This window comes from Acomys russatus, chromosome 15, assembly GCF_903995435.1.
Source record: "Acomys russatus chromosome 15, mAcoRus1.1, whole genome shotgun sequence".
NCBI lineage: Eukaryota > Metazoa > Chordata > Mammalia > Rodentia > Muridae > Acomys > Acomys russatus.
Genome location: NC_067151.1, coordinates 46234200 through 46257441, shown reverse-complemented (window position 1 = coordinate 46257441; position 23242 = coordinate 46234200).

Genomic DNA, 23242 nt, shown 5'->3' with positions numbered 1-23242 from the left:
AAAAATTGTTCAAATTTACCTGGAGTGTGGTGATTACTCCAACGGCTCTTAGAAATCAAAACAATAAATTTGAAAGGTTAATGATTTTTAAAATAACCTAACAATTTTACATTTATTTGAAAAAACATTATGCAGGAATAATGTTTTCATTATTGCACAAATGATAAATTCTGTTCACTCTCCATGCTCATACGCACAAAATCACAACACGATTCCTCGAGATTAGTTGATTTTATAGGAAAAAAGATAACAAATACCTAGTCAGGTCTGTTTCTTTTTAATTAAAAGCCTAAGAAGTAGCTTTGACGTCTGAAATGTTCCAAAATTAATCTGGAAAGCTAAGAAATTAAAGCTTCCATTGAATTCACTTCAACAAATAGAAACTTTACAGATGCAAATCATTGTAAATATTGATAACGTGATGACTATGAATAAAATTAGCCCCCTCTGAATGAGAAGAAGTACCTATTCAACAACCTAATAAAAGTAAAAACTACTCAATGATTATCCTTTTTAGATTGTTATTTTCTGGAGAATCAAAGAACTGCATAAACAAAAAAAAGTTCTGTAGTGAATGTAAACATGTTTTTGTTTTGATCCCAAGTGTGGCACAGGGAACAGACTTGTGAGAGAACAGTTGATGTTTATTCACTTAGAAGTTGAACTACTTCATCGAGGGGTGGGGGGCGGCTTGGTTGTTGCCAGCTGAAATAGATCCTAGCACAGACATTGAGAGGAGATTATACATATGAGCCCAAAACAAGATGCTGGGGCTTTTTGGGGCTTGGTATTGTTTGGCTGTTTTTGCTCCACTCCGAAACACTCCAGGAGAGAACCGCTCCAGCAAAGTCTTGGAGGCTTTGGGCTCTGGCTGAAACTCTGGGTTCAGGTTGCTCCAGGTTCCAGAGGCAACTTTGGTGGATTTGCTGGTCTGCTGAAATCCTACAGACTATGCCAGCAGAATCGCTCCCAGGAACTGAATCCAACAAGGTCTAATTCCCCTGTTCCTATAAATGTCCTATCTTTCCTCTCTAGGGTAGGTGGGTTGAAAGGGAGGTGTAAGCATTAAAGAACCCAAAAAAAAGTAGGTTTGGAAAAGGTGAAGCCTAAAAAGTTCTCACCAAAAAAATTTCAGAATTAGTATGATTTAAAATTGGTATTTATTAATGGAAAATATATTTTGTCTTCTAACATTACAATAAAACATGTTTTGAAAATGTCTCCTGTTTCCCTAAGATTACAAAGGAATTACAGATTTTTTTGGTAAAAATTTAATGTATGCTATCGATGTTTTGTTGCTTCTGGCAATTTAAGTAGATAGAGTTAGAAATATGTAGTGTGTGTGTGTCTGAGAGAGAGAGAGAGAGAGAGAGAGAGAGAGAGAGAGAGAGAGAGAGAGAGAGAGAGAGAGAAACACTTGTTTTTGTTTGATATCTTATTTCATATTGTTATTTCCTCCTGTAGCAATAAAATTATACCTCTTGACACATTATTGTTATATTTAGAAACCTGGGCAAATTTTTACTGATAACGCAGTCACATTCTTTTCCCCCCTAGAGGCTGGAGGCTTTATGAGCAGTACAGCCATTTAAAGTTCAGTTCTCAATGTTGTAAGATACATTCATTTAAAACCTCTAATGCCCACTGAGCTCGCTGTCAACTTCTGATAATGGCAATACGGAATAGAGCTCGAGTGTCAGCTCTCCGTGGGATACACACTTGTAAGAGGATGTAAATATCTCTTCAGGGGAATACCATAAAACTGAATTTGTGAAGAGGATGCTAAAATATGACTGGTAATCCATCCTGAAAGCACAAAACCTTTCCACTGTGAAAAATATAATCACATTTACTCAAATATTTATTTGAAAAATCACAGGACTGGAGAGAACCCTGGGAGTCTGTCAAGTCCATTTTCTGGCCTCTAGGCAAGACCACATTTAAACTAACTGAGATAGTAAAAATCGCTTTTCTAAGAAGGGACTTCCCTGGGCAACCCATTTTCATGTTTAGCATTCTGAATTGTTAAGAAATGTCATATTACATCCCGCTTACACAGGAGCTAGCTCCATCTGTGCTGCGCTTAATCCTTTCTCTTCCACTCTATTAAAAAAAAAAAAGCGTATCATATACTGAAAGAAAACCCTTTATATACTATGTCTTAGAATATAACCAAGCTTTATTGTTTTTAACATTTTTAATCTTCATTTTTTACCAGGTCCTTTCATTCTAAAATTTATTATTCTCCAGAACTTGCTCACTTTATGTGCTTAGTCTTGAAAACTTTTACAGAAAAGCCTCAAACAAGACAAGATGGAGCCAGGCGTGGTGGCGCACACCTTTAATCCAGCATTTGAGAGGCAGAGGCAGGCAGATTGTTGTGCATTAGAGGCCAGCCTGGTCTACAAAGTGAGTCTAGGGCAGCCAAGGCTTCACAGAAACCCTACCCCTGGCCCCGCAAAAAAGAAAGACATGATGGTCAAATGTGACAATTCTTCCTTATACATTATATTTCCAGTTGCTCTGCATAGCTGACCTATTATGCTGCTCCTTGCAGTTAGCTAACAAGTGTTATTTTTGCCTAGTGAGTGATAGATAGGTATGCTGTTTATGAAAAGAGCCACATTGCTTCACATGGGATCTTCAGGTATTGTATATGGGGTTGATTTTACACTTCCACTTGCTAAGTGTTCCTGGATAAACAGCAGTTTCATTGACTGAGTGAATGAGTAAGAAAAAGATAGCAATAATAACTCTTGTTTATTGTGTTCTTTTCATGTGGCAACCATTTTGATAAACACACTATAAGAATCATCTAATTTATAATTCTTACAAAAATGATTAGAGAACTCTTGGCTTTATACTAAGGGATGACACACTGAAATGATTGACACAAAATATAGAATTGCTATTATAGCAGACACCTGCCAAGTTCTGGAGTCTATGGTTTTAACAGCTACAGAAAACTCCAAGAAACTTACTTAATGTGTTTCTCAATACTTCAAAAATTATTTTTATCGAAAACTCTAATGCTAATTATCGTAATTCCAAGGTATAGGAAGACCCTGTCAAATTTCATTTCAGTGTCTTGGTAATTTCTACTGTGGAAAAACTTAGGAGCTGTTTAACATCTACTACTGGAAAATTTAAAGTGCCAACTTCTAGGTTAGTGTTTGGATACAGCTTGTTTTGCATACCTAAAGATATGAACCAATTTAACATATCGTAAGCTGAAAACTGAAGCTAAAATAAATTAGCTAAGAATAAAGTGCAACTTTGTCGTGAGTTTGAAGATGATCCTGGAAGATCAATTCTGCTTGACAGAGAGTGGTCAGTGGTATCAAGTGAGATTAAAAAGTGGCTTTGAAAAGCAATTACAAATTTAAAAACAATGTCATCTTAGCTCCCAAATGCAATAATGGCAATTGCAAAACTGACATACGACACATACCTAAAATTTCTAAAACACAGGTAGGATATTAATTTCTTTTTCATGTGATTAAGACCTGAGAATTAGTGTAGCTTAAAAAAAAGGAATTTAGATGATATAATTGTTCAAAGTAGTATTGGGAAAAGGACAGAAATTAAGGCTCCATCCATTCTGAACCTCTAGGCACCAATAAGTAAACCTTGCTAATTTAACAGCTTCACAGATAAACAATAGTGAGGAAATTCCTCAGCAAGAATCTGCAAGCTTTACTTTGTGGATTCCAGAAAGAGTAGGTATCACAGTACTTGCTTTTAGTATTCCTTTTTAGAAAAAAAAGTTATCCACCTATAAATCATTATTATAAATAAAATAATTGATTATCAAAGCAGAATACCTTAAAACATTCTAATCATAATTGACACCAATGCTTTACTACATTTATTACATTTAATCTCCACTACATACCTATATAAGGGTGGCGTGATTTTTCATTATTATGAATATTATTATTACTAGAAGAAAAAAGAAAAAGTGTGATGCTGAAAACTCAGCATATTTTAAAATTTATATCTCAAATATACTGTAGAAATATATTCAAATCATAAATGTAAAACGGGCTAAACATTTCAAGATTCAAGTAGAAATAAGAATGAATAATATTACTAAAATCTAACAGAGTAATAATTCTTAATGAGGTAGCATAAGGGAATATCATCAACCATATGTAATGACCAGTGACAGCTCACTGAAAATACACTCAATATTTTTAGTAACAATTTGAAATAATTCTTTTAATGTTATATATGCATATAATAGATTCTGGTTACTGTAACCCCACCTACTCGTGCCCCCCGCACCACTTTTACCCTCTTTCTCCCAAAATCTCCTTTTATATTCAAGTTTATTATCTTTGTTTTAAAACCCATGAGCTTAATGGGACATAAATTCTTTACAAGACAGAAATACACAAATCTTTAATTTCTGCTTTGGATATTATTATTATAACAACAATCATGTTTGCGGACAGTGTTAAGGAATGAAGTTATGAAATAAATAAAAAAATGAAATTGCTGATAATTACGAATGCTTGACAAAATTTGTAAGAATTAAATAAAAAAGATAGGGAAGATGAAAACCCAAGTTCACAATCAATTTCTAGAAATCAATTTACTTGGAAAGTAAAATTTGAAATTATAATGGAAATAATAATAAATCAAATGTAGTACACTACATTAGAAAATAGGGGATATATTTAAAATAATGGTGTGGAATACTGTGTAGAATAATTGTTCAACAAAGTTATAAATAAACAAGAAATAGAAGAAAATAAAACATTAAATTTAAATCATCATACATAATATAACATTTTTAAGAAACAAAACAATACATAAACCTATACATGACTATATTTTGCAATGTTATATATATAAAATCTAATAGAAAATTTGTGAATGTAGAAAATAGGAGCATAAAAGTATTTTTCCCTCAAAGGACAAATTAAGTTTTAACCATCTTAGAAAATAAGTTCATAAGGTCTCATAAATTTCAATTGTATGTGATAAAAACAAAACTTTAAACTATAGCTACATATAAAGAAAAATCCCCATTTAATCATTTAAATTAGCAAGATGATATTCACAGATATTTTTGTCACAGAATTGTTAATGAGTATTATAAAATGTAAACTATCTAGCAGAATATTACAAGATGATTTCATGAATTACCAAAGATGAATTCATTTTTAAGAATTAAAAGTGTATATAAACTATAAAGAGAAAAATAAGGACATACAAATTAGCATAAATAATTTGCAAAGTTAATATACAAAAATTAAAGTTACAGAATAATGTTGCAGAAAATTTTAACATGGAAAATTTAAATGGAAGAAAGATTAATTAGAATTATTTTGCTAATGTTATAGGATAATTCATTGTTCATTATTTTCATTGTATTATCCTTGATCACACACCCTCATAAACAACATGTATCTTATTAATAACTAATCTCTTGAGATTTCCAAGAACTGTACTGTGATATTATCTAAGTTTCTGTTAAAATATATTAAGTCCAACGTGGGCTGCCCATATATTTTATGACATGGTGCCTTCCATTGGAACATGGTAGATTTACCAGGGCTACTCTCCTCAAGATAACTTAAGTCTCTGTTTATTTTCTTTCTTTTGAAGTCTTTTTTTTTTTTTATTACTTCATTAATTCAGATTACAACTCAAATTTCTCCCATTGCTTGTATCCTCCTGTTCGTTCCTCTCTCCCATGCCCACCCACTTCCCCTCCCCTAGGTCCATGAAGTCTCTGTTTCTTGTCAGCTAGACATAGCCAATAATTCATTGGTTACAGGTGGAATTCTTTGCCTATACACTCTTCATTCTGAGTTTTGCCTTTCTGGGCCTTTCATGGGTCTTCTGGATGCGGCTATAACCACTGTTAGTTCATATAGTCAGTTGCTCCTCCGTGTTCGAAACATGTATTTCCTTGTAGCCATCCAACTCCTCTGGCACTTTTACTTTTCCACCCTTTAGGTACTCTCTTCTATGGCGATTCCTGAACCTTGGGAATGGAGGCTGAAGTCAAGGTTGTGGTTTGTTTAGAGATAATCATTCAAATGTCTATTATTTTCTGTATCTTGCTCATTTTTGGATATCTGTGCTAATTGCCATCTATTAATAATAAGAGCTCTGATAATGACTATAAAACACATTAATCTATGGGTATAAGGATAAGTCCTTAGGAGTTGGTTTAATACTATGACCACTTAGAGTGACGATAGTAGGTTCTCCTCTACGTTCTATGGCCCACCTAACCATTGACTCTTGATTCAAATAAAGTGCCAGGTATGAATTTTATCTTATTAAGTGAGATTTCAAAATGCAAATATTGGATCAATGGGCATATCTCACTAGAGGAAATATCAGAGTAGTGCACAATAGGGTAAGATGGATGCTCATGTTCCTCGTCCTGTGGGTACATAACACCACTCAGCATTAAGAAAGTTGGACAATAAGCATGAAACTTTCTGGGCTCCAGGATTAGATTTCTCTATGGATGTGGCAAATGTACAAGATTTCATTTTCAGCATAAAGGTCTAGAACTTAATCAATAGCATGGGCACTAATAGGCTGTAGTGTTTGTGGGTCCTTTGGACCTCATTTGCTAACAACTACAAAGAAGCAAACCTAGTTAATGAACTTTTCTATTTGTTAGCATCTAGTGTCTTGTATTTTTCTGCTAATTACATGACATTTTATCATGTGTATGTGCGTGCTTGTGTGTGTGTGTTCATGTGCGCATATGCTCATTAATGCACATGTGTATAAAATATAACATTAGGTATTGAAAACGAAATTACTAAGGTTTCAGTAATTGTTATTGTTGAACCAAAATGAAAAATCTCTAGAAACTGGCATGGCCCTTTTTACTTTAAGAACAATGGTTCTCAGCCTTCCTAATGCTGTGAATTCATAATACAATTCCCAACCATAGAAAATATTTATTTCTATTTCATAACTGTAAATTTGTTCCTGTTATGAATAATAATGTAATTTTTTATATGCAAACTCTGTGAAAGGGTCATTCCATATCCTAATGGGTCACAACCAACAAAAAGAGCCATTGCAATAGAATCTCCCCTCATATCTAAATCCTTATAAAACAAGAAGGTAACTTTTCACTGATATTAGAAAATAACTCATTTATTTCAACTTCATGTCTTCTAGAAGCATTGTGCATTAACTAAACTTTTATTGATTTAAAGTTGATAAGAAACACTCAATAGGAGAAAACTAGAAAACTAGTATTCATTTCCCCCCAACATAATATTTTTGTTATTTGGGAATTTCAAATAATGCACCTCAATCAAATTCGCAACACACTTAGGAATGAGTACAAGAAAGCTAGGGCTACACAGAGAAATCCTGTTTGAAAACAAACAAACAAACAAACAAACACAAAAGAAGAAAAACTAATATTCTAAGCATAGATGTCAGCAGACAAAAATTATTGAAGTCAGTGACCTATGCATATAGAAAATGTGATATGTGCCATAATTTCATTGCCAGGGACAAAAAGTGCAGTTTCTATGAGTGAAAATGTTTTTATTTGCAGTAAATGCATGCATATAATCATGAGAAATTAAACATATAAGATGTATTGTATTACTCATGAAAGTGTAGTGTACATACTGTCATTTCCGTTAAATAACTCAGGGAGATGTAAGGAAAGTTTGAGCAATACCAAACAATATTTCTGTTCATTTTTATACATCACCAAGAAAATATTGCTTTTCTAAAGAAGGAAATATTCAATCTTTTGAGCAGTATCTTTCATATACAGTGACATACAGCAGAATACCTAACACGGGGTTTTACAAAAAATGGCATATGCACCTCATGTACCACATAAAAATATATTCACATTTTATGATATATACACTTTTATATATCTTATTGTCGATCTACTATTTCCATTGATAATAGTTTGCTTATATTCAAGCCAGAGAGGGTCCCAGTACTGAAATGTGGAAGTGGGCAATATCACTCATCCATAAACAAGAAGTTATCTCTAATGGACATCTGCTTTCAGAGGAAACGTTAATTGTTTCCTAATGGAGTCTCACTGAATATGTTAACCACACTTAAGAGCAGGCTTCATGCTCATCAGTTGATACTAAAAACAGGATGAACTCAATTGTATTCTTGTAGCCTTTTTGTCTAATACTGGTTTTTTTTTTGGGGGGGGGGGCTTTTTTTTTCCTCCTGTCCTTTTGCCTTTATGTCCTGCTTTCCAATTTTGCATTTTTATGTGTTTATGTTTCTTGTGTTTTCTTCTTTTTTCATTCTGTTCTTTTTGATTGGCTATTTTTATTTTTCTGAGTGAATTTTGTTTTCCAAAAGAAAAGTGAAAACAAGTAATTGTAATTCAAGTGGGATTGAATAGAGTGTCCAGGGAGATGGAGGAGAGGAAAAGGTAAGATGCCATCTAACTCCAGCCAGAATGGACAAGATAAATAGAACAAGTGACAGCAACTGTTTTTGATGATGTGATAAAAATGGAAAATGAAACATTTACTAACTCTGTTGGAAGTACAAATTGGTATAGCCACAATGTGAGACTCCATGGTCCTCAAAAAGGAAGAATAATATAAATTAAACAATTTATCAATACCACTTGAAAATGTATCCAAAGTATTCCATTCCTATGATATAGATACCGGCTCATTCATGTGCATTAATGTTCTGTGAACAATAAAAATCCAGGGGTTTGAGACATTCTAGAGGCCTGTCAATGGGATGACAAATGAATAAATGAATTGTGCTATATTTACATAATGCAATATGATTCATCTGTTAAGAAAAATAAAAAAATAACTAAATGGATATGGATGGGAACAATCATTATATGTGAGATGTTTGAGAGAAAGATAGTAAAACTATGTTTTCTCTCATCTGCACTCAGGTATGTACACAGATGCCTCAGGAGCCCCTCTAGATCAGGAAATTACTAAAAGATGATGGCAAAGGGCTTGTAAAAGCAGATGATAGAACATACAGGTATAAAAGGGTTAAAATGAAATGATGGAACACATTGAAATTGAGAAGAAGACTGCAAAATCAAAAGCAGAATCAGGGGAAGAAAAGGATACTAAAGACAACATGACACTGTAAATGTTACAAACACACACACACTCACATATACATACACAAAATGAGAGAGAGAGAGAGAGAGAGAGAGAGAGAGAGAGACAGAGACAGAGACAGAGACAGAGACAGAGACAGAGACAGAGACAGAGACAGAGACAGAGACAGAGACAGAGACAGAGAGAGGCATGCAGGATAAGTTGTAGAGGCTTTGCTTGACAAAGTTCTAGAGACTTCCAATTGTCCATCATGATCCCTGGACATCCAGAACAGCTGTTGAGGCTTTGCTTGACAAAGTTCCAAAAGATCTCTAGTTGATCATCACTGCCCCTAAATGTTATGTATGGAGCTGTTATTTTGTCTGAAAATCTGCCGTTTCTCCTAAAACTGTCCTTTCTTTTTATTTCTCATCCCTAAGCAAAATCTTTTTCCCACAGAGAATATTGAAAGAGGGCATCTGGCCAAAGGCTTGAAACATTGCTAGAGAATTTTTTGAAAGTTAAGACCTTGACATAACAGTACCTGCTAGATACTGTTATTTGTAGAAAAGTATTTTTTTTTTTAAGAATCTGCTTTGAGAGCAAAGAAAGTGGGCTTGAAACATCATACTTTATAAAATTTTACAATAAAAGACCCCTAAGCAGTTTGCCTAAGCATGGATAGCACACCTGTTGGTTTTGGACTGTGATTAAGTAAAGTTTTTTCTTTATTAAAGAACATTTAGCTCATACTATGTTCCTATGACAATCTTTGAAATACAATGGCTTTAGCCTGGGGAAATTTATGATTAAATTTTCCCAAGTATTATTTAATAAATAATAAGCAGGTTGTGCTGACCATTTCTTGGAAATTGATTGATTTTTGCTGTATGCTTTATTGTAGGATATACAGAACACTTTGTATTTCCTTGTTTAGACTGTGTTCCTGCTTTGGTGATTTTTGAGTGCCCTATTGATTGTAAAAGAGGAGGGAAAATCATGATGTAATCTGTAATAAAAAAAAATAAACCACTTTAAATAAAATACTGGGGTTGGCGCAAGGAGAACAGCAAACAAGTAACAGATGTAAGGGAGTAAGGTAGAGTGATATGGAACAGCAAGAGAGATAGAAAGATGAGTAATAACAAGCAAGAAGAGAGATAGAAAATGAAGAGCAATAAGAGGCAGACAGACAGACAGCAATACAGATACAAAAACAGGTAGACAGTAAGCATGTGAGAGGCAGAAAATAAAGATCTGGGCTTTAAAACCTTCAGCTTGTACCGCATATGCCCAAGTCTCCAAGTATCTCTTTTTCCTCCATTCCTCGACTTCTCCTCAGCAACTAGCTCCCCTAGCTAGTTGTTCAATTAAGGGTTGGTTTCCATTAACCAGCTCTTCACCACCTGCTCAAAGTTCTTTCTTAGGGGTTGGATAATAAGGACCCAGAAACATTACAGACGATTGCCAATGTCTTTTTATTAAGTAGTAGAACTTACATTAATACTTGGAAGCTTCATTCCTACTGCCGAACTTCCAAAGAGGTTGGAGTTGTTATGCACTCTACAGGAGGAGAAGAGTGTCAATCTTATTCAACTGTGAACACTTTGAGCTAATACAATGACTGGCTTGTCAAACTATGATAATTGCTGCAGTAATGGCAAGAATATCCCTGAGTGTAAACAATTTCTTACTGGATGTAATAGCAACTACACAAGATGAGATACATAAATTGGCAACATTGTTGGCCAAAGAATGGGTTGCTAGATAGGCCACAAGATATGATATTTATGCTGAATAGGCATTGTATAAAGCCACCCCTAATGAATTTTTCTTATATTCAGAGAGTAGTGAGTCTCTCAATCCTCATCAGTATCCTCTTTTTGTTGTAGATGGTGATTAGCAGAGAAACCCACAACTGGCAAAAAGGCAGTTAATGAGACACTGACAAATGCTCAGCCCGAAATGAAACACATATAGTGCACTCTGTGCTCTCAAGCCTCAGTTTTCATTTGGAGCAGGAGACAAGGATAGAATAAGAGCCAGAGTTGATGGCTACTACATGAAACAGTGAGGGCAAATGAACATATGAATGAACAGTGGATGCAAACTGTGTGCATGTACAAGCCAGACCAATTCATAGCAAAGAGAAAAGAGCTGGTTTAATTGTAAAACTAAGCTATCAGGTATTCAACTCCATCAGAAACTTGAGAAGGAATAAAATTAATTACCTAAGTATACTGAGAGTGCAGGCTAGCAGCTTCCCAAATAAGATGAGAGAGACAGATACTCACCAAAAACTTTCTCTAACATTGGAGCATCATCATCAGCCTTCTGTCCCAGTATTGCCATGAGGCAGGAACTATTGGGGACTTGCTTAACTTGTCTTACAGATTCTGGCCTTTGATTCTGCTTGCATCCAAGCATGCTCTATTTTAGGCAGAATTTTGTTGTTTAGTGGTTAAGATGTTGTTAGCTCTAGATAGATGTTTTAAGTTGATAATGACTATGATAGATATTGATTTAAATTCAGAATTTTAAATGTACCAAGATAGGAAAGATGTTTTCTTCAAGGATATCAAATACAAATAGCCGAAACACTAAGAATGTTTATATAACATTTACATAAGTTCTGATTGTGTCATGGTTCTTCTTGCTATGGATAGTTTATTGTATATATTTTGTATATATTGTATATATAATGTGTAATAATATAAAAGTATATATAAAAATAGAAAATTAAAAATAAAAAAGAGATCCATCAATTTGTCCACAAATTTTGGGGATTCCATGTTTTAAATAACTGAGAAGTATTCTACAGTGTAAATGTACCAAGTGGGTAGAACTAGGAAGGATCATAATGAGTAAGTTAGCTAGAAGCAGAAAGACTCAATTGGTATATACTCACTCATAATTGGACACTAGCCCAAGGGGCATGTCCCATGAAAGTCTTCACTTACCAGGAAATTGAGATAGATGTGAGGACATCCTATTCGGACTCTAGGTGGATCTGGGCCCAGGGCTTCTGCTCAAACTATGGCAACAACCAAGAAAAAATACATGCAGTAAAAATAAACCCCTACCCAGATCTAACCAATGGACAGCATATTCTCTACAGATGAGTGGAGATTGGGGACTGACTTTCACACAAATTCTGGTGCCCTATATTTAACCATGTCTCCTTGATGGGGAGGCTCGGTGGCACTCAGAAGAAGGATAACAGGATATCAAGAGGAGACTTGATACCTTATGATCATATAGAAGGGAAGGTCCCCCTCAGCCACACACATAGGGGAGGGGAATAGGGTGAAAGCGGGAGGGAGGGAGGAACAGGAAGAAACAAGGGATGGGATAACAATTTAGATATAATATGAATAAATTAATTAAAAAGCAAAAAATAAATAAATAAAACCAAATAACAGTGAAAAAATAAAATAAAAAGAGAAAAGAGCTGGGTATGAAATACCTAATTTATTGAGATAATTGAATGTGATATTCAGTATTATTCCAATATATATTTAAATATGTAATGGTTAATTAACTAATTAATTAATTACTGCATTGCACTGGCCTAGCAATAGACTGGTTGATCAATGAAATCAAATGAAAGACCCAGAAATAAATGCACACACATATAGATTTTTGACCAAAAAAAAAAAAAAAAAAGAAAGAAAGAAAGAAAGAAAGAAAGAAAGAAAGAAAACCAAAAGCTTGATTTTTGACAAAGAAGCCAAAATCATACTGTGGAAAACAGACAGCATCTTCAACAAATGGTACTAGTCTAACTAGATGTCTACATATAGAAAAATGTAAATAGATCCATTTTATCATCCTGCACAAACTCAAGTCCAAATGGATCAAAGACCCCAACCTAACACCAGATACCATAAATCTATTAGAAGAGAAAATTTGGAAGAGCCTAGAACTCATTGGCACAGGAGACAACTTGCTGAGTAGAACAGTAGCAAGTCAGGCTCTAAGATCAACAATTAATAAGTGGGACCTATTGACACTGAAAAGCTTCTGTAAGGTAAAGAACACTGTCAATTAGACAAAAGGATAACCTAAAGATTGCCAAAAGATTTACACCAACCCTACATCTGACAAAGCGCTAATATTTAAAATATATAAAGAACTCATGAAATTAAATAGCAGCAAACCAAATAATCCAATTAAAAATGGAGTACAGGACTAAACAGAAAGTTCTTATCAGAGGAATTGCCAATGTCTGAGCACTTAAAGAAATGTTCAATGTCCGTAGCATCAGGGAAATGCAAATCAAAGTAAGTGAGTTTCCATCTTATACCTGTCAGAATTGCTAAGATAAAAATCTCAAGTGACAGCACATGCTGGTGAGGATATGGAGAAAGGGAACACTCCTCCATTGCTGGAGTGAGTGCAGATTTGTAAAACAACTTTGGATATCAGTCTGATGCTTTCTCAGAGAATTGACAATGACTCACTGGGTATATACCCAAAAGTTTCTCTGTCATACAATAAGAACACTTGCTCAACTATGTTCATAGCATCTTTATTCGTAATAGCCAGAATCTGGAAACAACCTAGATGTCTCTCAACTGAACAATAGCTAAAGAAATTGTGGTACATCTACACAGTGGAATACTACTCAGCCACTAAAAACAAATTATACAATCTGCAGGGAATGGATGGAACTAGAAAAGACCATCATGAGTGAGTTAGCCCAGACCCAGAAAGACACACATGGTATATACTCACTTATAAGCAGATTATACCCATATAGGACAGAATAAACACGCTACAATGCCCAGACCCAAAGAAGATAAGTAACAAGTAGGAACCAAGGGAGGATCTTAAATCTTACTCAGACGTGGAAATAGATTAGACAGAGGCAGTGATTGAAGAGAGGGAACTAGGTAGGCCGAAGAACACAAAGAGATTAATTTGTTATTGGAGTTAAAAGGCTATGTAGCTGGTACATCAGATTAAAGCGTCCTATCATATTCTATTTATCTATCATCTATCTGTCTATCATCTCTCTATCTATTATCTATCTATCATCTATCTACCTATGTATCTATCATCATATATCTCTCTATCAGTCATCATCTACATGCCTATCTACCAATCATCTATCTATCGTCATCTTTTGTCACTGATGCCTTTCTTAATTTTGCAACCCTTTATTACAGTCCATCAATGTGTGATAACCCCAAACATAATTTTTTTCTTTGCTACTTCACAACTGCAATATTGACACTTTACTCATTGTCATATACATATTTATGTTTTCTAATGGCCGTAAATGACACCACCTCCCCCCGTGGAAAGGTTGTTCAACTTCAAGAGGGGCCATTACTTACAAGTTGAGATCCATTGTTCTATTCTCTTATGTTCTTCCAACTCCCCCTTTATCTCTCCTTTCTTTCTGGCTATCAATGTGTGTATTTGTCTACACCTGCTTAATAAAGTTTGCTCTTTTGCATTAGAAATCATTCTATATTGATGTTGACCCAGAAATTATTTAATACTAATGTATTTAACTCTGGTCATTTCTTATATTATATTCTCTTCTGTCTTGTATATAAACTCTCACACCAACAATATAAAGCAAGAAAACTCATTACCACCACTACTTACATATTTATCCAATTCAATTTTACTTAATCATCCAATATCATATTAAAATTTTTAACCCTAGTATGTTAGTCAAGAGTGTATTCAACAGGGGAGTGTACTTCATTTTACTAACTTTGTACACCACTCATTACCAGAATCATTCAGGAATGTTCTGCGCTCTAGCTCCCAACCCTTAAATTAAATGATTACAAAATCTTCCATACCATTAGAATCTTTCACTACAGTAAACATTCTCTCTTAGAATTTTTTTGTTCTAAATATGTTTTAACATTCACTAATATTTGTTTTTTATTATAAAGTTCTAAAAGCTTCAAGATTTCATAATTACATGTAAACTATTGTAGTGTATATTATATATACATATTATTTTTGTGCCCCTTTTCCTTCTGTACAACCATGAAACCCCTGGAATACATTATTATTTTTATTCTGTCTATTTTTTGTATTTAATACATCACATAATAAAAATGAAGTAGAAAAGATATTTTTCTTTTCTATGTTTACATAGAAAGAACTCTGTGTTGTTCTTTAAATTTTGGTTTTATAATCTTTGTTTTAGTTGTAAAATCTAAATAATATTTGATAGATTGTATGGATATAAAATTACTTATTCTTCCATTTATCTGTTGTGTAACCTTTTGGTTGCTTTCAAGTTTTGGCTACTATGAATAAATCTGATTTAAATTTTATTACATAGTACAGAGTAAATATATATCATAGATAACAGCAATGCAGCTGCTACTGTCTATTCTTCTGCTGTTTGGTTATAATTCCTCTTACTTTTCACATTTATATAGATTACACTTAAATTAATTTCATGTTAATAATCATTTTTAAACAAAAATTATTTTGAAACTCAAATGAATGTGAAGTAAGTTACAGGAAATACAAATATTTGTGCTTATCTGACTAGTGAAAATTTGTGCTTTTAATCCCTCTAGAACTTTTAAAGACTAATTTTTTTGGGATTTTTTTGTTTCTCAGCAAACTGTCAATACTGTATTAAAATTCCCTACATATGCATTCCCATAACCAGCTTCTCGCAGCAAGCTAGTACGCTGAGCACATTGATTGACTTCACAATATACATCGCTATTGGCAAAATTTAATAGTGGTCTCTACTTTCACTTTTGATGTTGAAAGTTAAACAGGCTTTGACATATGTACAATTCACCATGGTAGGCAAAATGGAAGATTTCAACTGTGATAAAAAAATCTTCTGTATATCCATTCTTCCTATGCTCTCTGTTTCAAACTTTATGGCTACTGCTCTTTTATGGTATTTCTAGACTTTTCTATTGCAGTATGTCATATAGATTTTTCCAAGTTGCATCCATAGTCAATGATAAGATTCTAACTTTTCATTCTTTTACTGTTTTCTCATTTTTATTATTTATTTTTGTGTATATAGATGTGTGTCTGTATTTGTGTGTATGCTACCAAGTCATCACACATACTTCCCTGCATATATGCAGGACAGACAACAGTATGCAAGAGTTGGTTCCTCTGCCGTGGAGGTTCTGAAGCTCTAGAGAGCATTCTCATTTCATTGGCTTGGAAACAGGTACACTCTTAGCAAAACATAGTCCTCTTTTACAGAGTGATAGGACATTACTCTTATTTGTTCTTTTTTTCAATGATCAGTTGATAAAGTGTTTTTATTCATTGATTTATAGAATATTCACATCTTTGCTACTATATCAATAAAGTGAATATTATATAGTTGTGAATATGATGACCACAGCTGATATATTTCTTGTCGAAGAACAGACTTCTATATCTTCTGACAAAGATATTTATAAAAAAGAATAGGGTACATTAATTATAGGAACTATTTTATTATATTCTAGTTTAGTTGTGAATATGAAAGACTATATTTTCACCAGATATTTACAGCTGACAGAACAATTTAGAAAAATATGTAATATATATTTCTATAAGAAATAGTAAAGATGTGGTATTTAAATAAATGCCGCCTTTAACTTTAATGATTTCCATATCAATAATCTCTTTAAATGTCATTCATCTTATAAAATTATTTCAAATTGATTAGTAAACAAAAAAAAAGAAAATGCCATGAATCTGGGAAATTAAATATTAAGGAAGAGAGAGAATTGATAAGGAGAGGAGGATGGTGTGTAGAAAAATAAAAATGCATAATATACATGCATCACCATGCCAGAAATTTTTGAATAAAATAGAGAGATTTATTGAAATGTCATCTTACTAACAGTATGTATATACATTTAATATTGTGTAAATGAGATTTTGCTATAACAATGTATAACTAATAGATTTAAATTTCACAAGCATCCATTTAATCCTAAGCATTTCTATCATTCTCAGTTCAAATTTTACTCTGAAGACCAAAGCAGTGTTTCTTCAAGTATGCTGTCAAGAAACTAATGGAGCATTTGTCTTTGGTAACAGAATAAATGTGAACAAGTTTTCTCATTTTAAATTCCCTGTTGTTTCTGTATCTATAAAACCAACCATACATAACAACAATTTATCCTCTTCTTTCTTCAAATCTCCCTAAAGCTAACAGCTATGCTGTGGCTTTTAAAGCAACAATATTTAACTATTTTTTTTAAATGTCACTGAGATACCTATATTTTATATGTTACTTATAATCTTAAAGTAAATTGAGATTGTGTCTGCCAGAAACAATAGGTTTTCCTTAATTGCAATTTGTTACAGTGTATCACACCCAAAAATTGAGAAGAAATCACAGAATTTTTTTAGCCATTATCTTCAATTTCTCAATTATTTTTCCTATATGATACAAATATAAGTATTTCAGCTTGAGTTTAAATTGGATCACTGTATTAAAAACTTTTGCACTAAAAATATATACTTACATATCTCTGAAAATTTGCAGAGAGAGGGGAAAGAAGATGAATAATAAAATGTTTGTTTAGATATCGATACCCTACTTTCTTACCTCAAAATTCTGGGCAGGAAGTAGTGAGTTTTCAGATGTTCTGGGGTCAGATTCTTGTGTACTCATTGACAGAGATGATAATGATGCTCTTGACAGCACTGAGATACTGCACACTGTATGACAACAGGCTTGAAAAGACATCACAGAAGGTGATAATAATGAGGATCAGCAGGAGGACATATTTCAGGCTGCGAGGCTGGAAAGGTATCATCCATTTGATGGAACAGGCTGAGTTCCACATCCGTGTGGATGTCATTCTTGCTTTATTGAGAATCCTGCTGAAATAGATATCCTATGCTGTAGGAGAGGCATTCGCTGCCGTTTAAGAGACTGCAAAATATTCTTCATGCAACAGCAGGTTTGCAGAATGATAAATCCACAAGCAGGGAGGAAATTTGAAAAGCAAGTGACTCAAGAAATCACCTGTGGATTTTAATTTCATCATAAATCTGACACAGCATGGGGAAATATATTTTACATTCTGCTTATTAATATTAAAACTAAATATTGGCTTTCGTGACCTTTGCCAATCATCTTAAGTACGTATGAGATTAGGCCATTGTCACATTTTAATAGTAACTATTCCACTTCTACTGAGAAAATTTGTCTCTGCTTGCAGTTTATAATAAAATCATTATTTACATAGGAATTAACATAAAGAGGGCAGAGTCCTCTAATCCCTCAATTATGTACTATTATGTGTTATTTCCTCTGAAGTGAATGGTCTCTCCTGATGGAAGGAAGAATGCTTGTAAGTCTCAGAAGATAAATACAATTTAATGTCTCAAGATTCTCAGGAAGTTACAAGCTTCACAAGGCTTCTCCACAAAGCTCTAAAACTAGCAAACAATCACTTGGCAAGGGCAAGACTCCCACATGATGAACATTTAGAGAATTCACTATTTATGTGGCATAATCTTCCTAATTAAAGCAAATATTATGATGACTTTATGAGATTAAAATATAGATACACACACATATACATATATATATATGTACCTTTTGTACATTCCCATTTGTTTCAAGTTAATTATGCATTAAATGTCAAGGTAGAACTCATTGAACTGACATTATAGTTTGTAGAATTTTTGTTCAAGTTATCTTCGAGTGCCTAGCACACAGAAACAAAAATAATCTCTGGAGACAAGACAGAGATAGTTTGCATTCCCTTGCCTACAGTGGCTAAAACTCCATCCCCTTAAATGAATATCAGACTCAACTTGCTAGGAAAACTGAGGGTACTGCATCCACATAGGATAATTTCAGAATGAGAGTTGGTTATATTTTTTTGTCTCTGTGCTTTCCTTCTCATCTATGTTCAAAATTGGCTTTTATTCTCTATTTGCAGTTCAACCTCTAATATTGCCGTCTCCAGAATTCTGTCTTGACCTGTGGCATCCCTCTTTTTCTCCAGTCATATTATTCACGCTGAAGCTTTACAGTGTTACATGTCGCCCTTACGACTCTCACTGAGCTTTCAAGGTTCCTTACTCCGTGGCCTGGTTGCCTTTGTGTTTTTTCAATGAGTTCTTTAGGAAATGTTTTAAAAATAACTTTACAGCTCTGAAGCTTTTAATTCAAAAATACTTTTTTTCTGCCTCACTGTAAAAACATGTCACTGTCAGCTACTCAATTGCTGGTGTCAGAAAATAGTTTTATGAAGTCTGGATACTACCAGCCAAACTTCTTAACTTGTGTACATATTTTAACAATAAATCAGCTTTCTTCCCTAAATCCCTTTATGTATAGGTCTATTTTATAAGACACATTGAATTTTTTTTTCTTTAGGTTTTTCAAGACAGGGATTCTCTCTGTAATAGCCCTGGCTGTCCTAGACTCACTTTGTAGAACAGGCTGGTCTTAGACTCACAGAGATCTTCTGCCCCTGAAGTGAGGGAAATAAAGGGGTATGCCACCACACTGGGCTACATAGAATGTTTAATGGACAAGTAAAAACAATCTTCTTGTAATGCAGGGATTATCCAGCATAGTTCACTCACAAGGAAATAATGAATAGAATATGTACAATTATCAATAGGTGATTAAATGTTTGGTGATTTGTTTTTCATTTATTGTGAGTTGTTAAAATATACGTGCCATCTTTACAGAAAGGACCTATCTTGTACTCCTGTGTGAGTCTGTCACTATCTTCTCTGAGTTTCCTTGGGCGTGTTATGCCTCATCACAAATATTTATTATATGAGTGCACTGTCATCTTCAGCTCTGCTTCTATGCAGTTAAAACTATTTGTAGATGGTACTCAATAGCTAGCAGAGTGAAGGGCAAATAATGCAGTGCTAAGCACAAGTATATAATGAATTATAACCGAAGAGCTGTCTATGTAAGAGCAGCACCTGGCCTGCCCACAAGGTCGTCAAGTTATTCTAGTATTCTTAACACATGTTTCTAATGTTCTGTGATAATCAAATAATGTGCCTGATAAAGTTATTTGAACCATCACAAACATGATTCCTAAAAACATGCCTAGTTTTCTTGAGATATGGCTCTTGATATTTCTTTCAACCCAGAATTGATTTTTAACGATGTCATCATCTCTTTCTGGGTTACTATGTTATTAATAACAACTTTTACAAGAAATCGTATGTGTCACATCTTGGTAAGAAGCTAGATGTTAACAAATTCTACATTTTCATTAATTGTTAAATTTTTCTATCATTTTTACTTATGTAAGTGTGTATATCTGTCTGTGGGTATATGTACATGTTTGTGAATTCCCTTGGAGACCACAGAGACTGGACTGTCAAGAGTCATATTAGGAGCATTTGTTAGCTTTTCAACATCGATTCTAGGAACCTTATTCAGGTCATTTAGGTAATAAGAACATACTTTGAATGGCTGAATATATGCCATTTTAACTCTATTTTATTTTGGGGGTTTACTTAATGTCTTTACCTCCCACCAAATACCCTAGGAAGGAGAGAAAGAGGTTAGAAGGGACAGGCTACATAGGTCTCTTTAATCTCAGTTCTGGCTGGTAAGGTCATTGGTTTCTTTGTTGCAATCCCATTCTCAGTGACAGAATATCCAGCAGACTTAAACTAACACCAGCTGCCAAAGACCATGCCCCTTTCTGAGCAGCACAAGGCTGTTATGAGCTGGGAACTAACTAAGAACATCTCCCTATTCCACACATTGGAATAATATAAAAATCAGTTCATATAGCATAACTGAGTTTTTAAAGAAACCATAGCTCCACTACACATGAGCTGTATGTTTTCTCATTTTAGCTTATGGGTATCAGTGTTTTGCCTACATACATGTCTACTATGCACTACAAGTATGCAGAATAGGGTGTAGGATCCCATAGGACTAGAGTTTCCAATGGTGTGAGCCACCATGTGTGTCCTTGCAATCAAAATAAGGTCCTCCGGAAGAACACATATTGCTCCTAACCACTAAGCAATATATCCAGCCTAACATTAAAAAAATTTAAGATAAATTATACGGAATGTTAAGAAAATATCCTCCACATACAAAATTTTCCAGTGTTCTGATATTGTGTTTTTGTCTTTATTGTGCAAGAAGAATAATTCTTGATTATTATTTTGTAGGAGCATTCCATGTTTGAGTGTCTGGCACTAAGCCTCTATATGAATCCAATTAAATTCAGTGCTCTCTCTCCCTCTTTTTTCCTGCGTATTGAAAAGCAGCTCTTCCTTTGAGATGCAGGTAGATATTAATGTGAATAAATCATAAAACTAGAAAGGGATCAAAGGAGGATAAAAATAGATGGTGGGGAAGACGGAGCACAGTGCACAAAACAATAAATGAGTCATAAAAGAGAAAAGGCTTGTGGGTGAGGTCACAAGGAGAAACAGTGGTGGGGAGGATATATGTGTTCCAAAGTGAGGGAAGGACTAATGATTTGTATGTTAATTTGAAAAGTAAAATTAATAAAATAAAAAATGAACACACAGCTATTCATGTTGCTGCACAGGAACTTTACTCAGCCAGGTCTATTGATAGAGTTTTGAGACCACAATGTTTCTCTTTCCAGTGAAGAAGTTTTTAGGTCTAGTTAGATGTTTTAAGTGGATAGTGGTGAGATATGATAGATGTTATAAATGTAACAGCAGAAAGAGCCACAACACAATCAGGAATCATATTAAATGTTACATTTATAATGTTTTGGCTCTATGTATTTGGCAGCCTTGAAGAAAACATCCTTCTTATCCTGGTGATTCTAAACTTCTGAATGTAAATCAATATCTATCCTATCTCAGAATTATCAACTTAAAACATCCATCTAGACCTAAAAAATTCTTAGCCACTAAACAATTAATCTTAATTATAAAACTAAACTATCTGGTCTTCAACTCCATCAAAGACTTGAGAAGGAATTAAATAAATTATGTGGGTATACAGGGAGTGCATGTTAGCAGCCTCCAAAATAAGATGACAAAGACAGTTTGCTGCCTTAACAGTCACCCAAAACTCTCTGTAATGTTGATGCATTATCTTCTGCCTTCTGGCCCAGTATATCTGACAGACATATTAGTGAGGCAGGAATAATTGAGGACTACTTACACTATTTTGGTAGAGTTTGTCCATCAACCCTACCTGCACCCAAGCTTGCCCTTTGTTAGGCAGAAATCCAATTCCGTCTGTAATAGAAATGAGGACGTTTTGTCCAGTGGCTGCTTTAGGGTGTTGAGGATAGGTAAATTATATAGTTAATGGTTAATTGATCAAATCATGGTCATATCAACTACTAGTCAATTCTTATCACAAGAGTATACATTCTAGGTATAAAAGATATATATGATTTTATAGATAGATATGGTAAAATAGTTAGATAAAGTCTTCAAAAACATCAAAGACCTACAGAATATGATATTTAAAGATGTTTTTATTATTTTAAAGATTCATTGACAATGAGACAGGTTAACTCCATGCAATACACAGCCCACCTCAAAGATGATGATGAGTTTCAAAGAACCTCCTTATGGACAGGGCTTCTTAAGTTTTGTTCAGGAAGCAGTAGATTGTTATGCCTGAAAACTCAACCATTCTGATGTGAGTTCTAAATTTAAGTTTAAACTATTTTAAGACTTGTAGTACAAGCCAATAGTTTCAAAAGTGTTTATGATAAAAAAATTCAACATGCTTTAAATTTTGCCTCACGATTTATTCTACAACTGATGCATAAAACCATAAAATAGAATCCTATTGCAACTAATGGAGTCAGGTTGTCAAGTTTTGATTCATATTTTCATTGCCCAGCCTTCAAATCTGGGTTGGCAGATTTATCTCTATAATCATGTCTTGTTCCTATTTGGTGAAAATATTCACATCCTCTCTTTGTACCTTCTGAAATATGTGCTGTATTACCAACCATTATCTGTGGTTACTGGACTGTGCCATCATATCCTACATCTTTTCAACCCATCCTACATTTAGCTTTCTACTCATTAATTAATTTTTCCCAGTCTCCTCCCACTTCAGAAGATTTTTGTCCATTTGTTTGTTTGTGTCAAATGATATTTTCCTGTAATACCAAGTCCTATCTTGAAATCTCAGACTCAAAAATAATTGTGCTTCAAAGAACAAAATGTATCTGTACTAAAGTTGCCATATGAGCTGAGTAAATGAATGT